The 4,562-nt window shown below is 52.3% G+C and overlaps 1 pseudogene; it reads left to right on the plus strand.

Moving 5' to 3' along the window:
• Nucleotides 1-792: 792 nt before the first annotated feature.
• LOC100358124 (SNW domain-containing protein 1-like) lies at nucleotides 793-4,247 on the plus strand (annotated as a pseudogene).
• Nucleotides 4,248-4,562: the final 315 nt, after the last annotated feature.

Below are 4,562 nucleotides of genomic sequence, written 5' to 3' on the forward strand. Positions count from 1 at the left end.
CTGGGCAGGAGCACAGGCTGCAGAGAGAGCGAGCGCCTGAGGGAAGACAGCTGTTCAGCTGTGTTCTGAGGAAGCAGGACTAGAGAGGAGAGCGCTCGCAGGTGCAGGTCAAGGATGGCTTGGGATATTAAAGGCAGGAAACAGGATGGCCATGGCAGTGACAAAGAAAAGAGGTTGTATTCTGGAGCCATTTTTGAAGTACATTTGCTGGGATCTGGTGAGGCTGTGGATATGGGGAGGGTAAGGAGCAGAGATGGGAAATTCGAAAGAACTGTGTGGAACAGATCCTGGAAGGCTGGGTGGACAGAGACAGCAACCAAGTGGGGCAGGACTTTTTCTTAAGGATAGGAGTGTGGATTTCAAATCTGAATCTTGTTAAGAGTGACCACAAAAGACAATGCAGTACTAATTTAGGCTACAGCACAGAAGACTCTCGCAAATGCGGTGCCAAACGGTGGATGAAAAGGTTCTGAAGATGGATCGTGTTAATGGTTGCACACGCTGTGACTGTACTTTAAAAAAGAGACTGATTTATTTGGAAGGCAGAGTGACAGAGAGACAGAGAGCAAGTTTTCCTGTTCACAATGGCTGGGGCTGGGCCAGGCCAAAGCCAGGAGCCAGGAACTCTGTCCAAGTGTCCCAAGGCCATCCTCTGCTGCCTCCCGAGCATGGTAGCCAGAAGCTGCACCGAAGTGCAGAGTAGCCAAGGTTTAGATGGGCACTCCGACACGCGATGCCGGCATTGCAAGCGCTGGTTAACCTGCCGCACCGTAACGCCTGCGCTGTGGACGCATGGATGCACTCGGGGCCACTGGGCAGCACGAGTCCACTGCAATGGCGAAGCAGAAGAACGCAGTGCTCAGCAGCTTTTTACCTGCACCTGCTCAGCTCGCTCAGGCCCAGCTTGAGGCTGAAGAAAAGGCAGGGTCCCACAGACAGCGGCAGACCTTCGTGGCCTCATCTCGAAGAGAACCTTCCCCACACAGACCCCAGAAAGCCTGGGTACCTCGGCTGCAAGAGGATTCTGGAGATGGAGGTGCCTTTCCAGAGGTCCACGTGGCTCAGTACATACGGGACGCAAGAAAAAATATGTCAAATGCACTGGCCGTTCCGGTAGCTCCCGAGGGAAAAATTAAATATGATGTAATTGCTGGACAAGAACAGTCAAGACAAGGACATTTATAGCAAATATTATGACCTGGTTCCAAAGGAGGTTAGGAATGCAGATGATCCAGACCTGCAAAGACCTGATGAAGACGCTATTAAAGAGATAACAGAGGGGCCAGTGCTGTGGCACAGTGGTGCAGCAGGTTAACGCCCTGGCCTGAAGGGCCAGCATCCCATATGGGCACCGGTTCAAGACCCGGCTGCTCCACTTCCAATCCAGCTCTCTGCTATGGCTTGGGAAAGTAGTAGAAGATGGCCCAAGTCCTTGGTTCCCTGCACCCGTGTGGGAGACCCGGAAGAAGCTCCTGGCTCCTGGCTCCTGGCTTTGGATCGGTGCAGTTCCAGCCATTGTGGCCGATTGGGGAGTGAACCAGTGGTTGGAAGATCCCCCTTTCTCTCTCTGCCTCTCCTCTCTCTGCGTAACTCTGACTTTCAAATAAATAAAATAAATATTTTAAAAAAAAGAGAGAGATAACAGAAAAGCCAAGAGTGGCCTTGGACAATCTGTGTCGCAGAAGGTTGCTGCAGCTATGCCAGTTTGAGCGGTTGGTAAACTGGGCCCTGCTCAGTACACACTGATACACACCATCTCAACGAGCTGTGGCTTTCAACTCTGGAGCTACACAGAGGGTGACTCGGATGGTAGAAATGCACAAAGATCCAATGCAGCCTCCAAAGTTCAAGATTAGTAAGAAGGGGCCGGCGCTGTGGCATAGCAGCTAAAGCCGCTGCCTGCAGTGCTGGCATTCCATAAGGGCGCTGGTTTGAGACCCGGCTGCTCCACTTCCAATCCAGCTCCCTGATGATGGCCTGGGAAAGCAGTAGAGGATGGCTTAAATGCTTGGGCCCCTGCACCCGTGTGGGAGACCCAGAGGAAGCTCCAGGCTCCTGGCTTCGAATCAGCCCAGCTCCGGGCATCATGGCCATTTGGGGAGTAAACCAGTGGATGGAAGACCTCTCTCTCTGCCTTTGCCTCTCAAATAAATAAATAAAGCTTTTTTAAAAAACATTAACAAAAAGAGTCCCTGGGAACCACCTTCTCCTGCTCCTGTCAGTGCAGCCTCCCAGCCACAAGATGACTGGAAAGGACCGAGAAGACCGGAAGGTTCCTCCTTGTATTTCCAACTGGAAAATCGCAAAGGGCTGTACAAGTGCATGAGACAAACGGCTGATGGGAGAGGGTTGCAGACAGCACAGCTGAGGCCCTGATCGCTGCTCGCAAGGCTTCTGAAGCCGTGAGGACGCACACCCGGGAGACAGCAAGATGCCTCAAGCAGAAAAGGAGACACATGAGATAAAACGGAGATGGCCCAAAAGGCTGGAGAGGAGAGCTGGGGTCACAAAAGCTGGAAAAAGAGGAGCGGGAGGCACGTGAGGGGGCGAAATCCAGCACGCCAGGCGAAAGGAGAGGCAGCAGGAGCGGAATCCTTCCAGGGCAGCTCCTGAGAAGAGGCCCAAGCTACAGAGGCATCAGTGAAGTCGCTGCTCTCGCCGGGGCCAGTCCTCGGACTTCGTGAAGTTCAGTACGGCCAAAGGCTCTCCGAGCAGTCCAAGGGTGCGGACAGTGGCTCTGCAGGTGGAGAGACGAAATGTACAGCGTTCATGATCAAGCAGGAGAAACGGTAAAGATGTGGCCCAGAGTATTTAGAGGCCCAGGAAAACTCTGGACAAGGACATGTATGGTGATGACCTGGAAGCCAGAACAATGACCAACAGACTTGTTCTCCAACAAGGAGGTTTCTGGTCCAGCCCACAGGCCGAGAGCCCAAAAAGGAACAGTTCAGTTCGAGGAAGATCTTTTTGGTTTGGACAAGTTTTTGGAAGAAGCCAAACAGCAAGGTGACTCCAGAAGACCTTCAGATAGCAGCCGCCCAAGGAGCAGGAACACGAAGGCAAGGAGAGGAGACAGGTGAACGTCATCTGTAACCCTGATGACACAAGGCCTGGGGGGCACTTGGTAAATGGTCAGCATAAAACCCAACTGGCGGGCCAGACCCCAGGGCTACTTTTTACTACAAGAGATAAAGCGGGGATTGAAAATTCTACTTCGAATTGGATTTTTTAAAGAGTGGGTTCTGTTTGTGCATCTCCCACCTGTTGGCACTTACAGAACATACTGGCCTACACACAAGACTCAAGCCACTTCCTTTTGTGTGATGGGAGTGGATTGGGGTTAGTATTTGTATAGGAACAACCGCTTGGGAATAAAATTACCCCAACCACAGTGAGCTCACATGCTGGAACTGTCCTGCAAATGCATGTTGCCCCTATTGTGTTCTTTTATCTTAGAGCGGGCAAAGTAAGATCTTGCTTAGTGCAACCATTCGTTTCAAATAGAAGCGTTTCAACAAGAAACAAAGGTCAAAACGCTAAGTTTCATGTTATGCATATTTCTCCGCACAGGAAGAGTGAGTGCATTTGTGATTGGTGGGTTCTACGGGGCTGGGTGTGGGTGATCTCTGTTTGGCCTCCTCCAATTATAACCCCACACTGCTCCACAAACAGGAAGTCAGCATTGCAATAACCACTACCCCATCCCCCTCCATGTCACCACCTCAGGGTTCAGAGAAACCAGGACCCGTGGCCTGAGCTGAGGGTGAGAAGCCACAGCCCTCCCCAGGTCGCAAAGCCCCCAACACAGCCCAGCAGCCCCAGACAGGTTCTCAAGCGCCAGGGGCCATGGGACTTCATTGGGAAGTCTCCGAGCCAGGCGCTCACTTAATAAGATCTGGCACAACCCTGTTCTAGTGCGACTTCTTATTAAATAGAGTCGGTCAAATCAAGTTCCTCTCCTCCAAATAATTACAGGCCAGCCAGAGGCGAAAGTGGCAAGGCGGGGAGGCTCATCCTCCCTGTTTGGCCTGCCAGTCCCTGCCTCGTGAGGTCTCCATTCCCTGCTGGTTTTCGCTCCTCTACCGCACAGGCTCACCCAGCGTGCACACGGGGACTGTTGCGTGCACGCACAGGGTCCGCCCCAGCCCCAGCCCTTCCCGATGAGGAGCTCTGTGTTGTCCCCAGGCCTCCCGGTGAGCGTGATCCGGCTGGAGCTCAGAGCCAACGTGACCGCCCGGGCCATCTGAGGAACTGGTTGGTTCTTGGCGATGAAAATGGGCTCAAAGGCGCTACCAGTGACACACATCCCTGAGCCGCTCAAACTGACTTGACGTGTTGTGAAACATATGTGTGTCATTCTCATAAGGGACGCAATTACCTGGTCGGTATTTTTTTTTTTTTTCAAAAACCGAAACATGAACAATTATGTGCAGAAGATGAAAATCTTCCGTGATCTCACCATGACTGACCATTGCAGACAGAACTGATGATGGCGGCGAACGCCTGATGCGTTATCCCTCCAGGGGTTTAAAGACGGCCGGGCAATACTCACATATACGATG

The sequence above is a fragment of the Oryctolagus cuniculus genome, chromosome X (assembly GCF_051225735.1).
Source record: "Oryctolagus cuniculus isolate XC-2025 breed Fujian yellow rabbit chromosome X, ASM5122573v1, whole genome shotgun sequence".
In the NCBI taxonomy this organism is placed as follows: Eukaryota; Metazoa; Chordata; class Mammalia; order Lagomorpha; family Leporidae; genus Oryctolagus; species Oryctolagus cuniculus.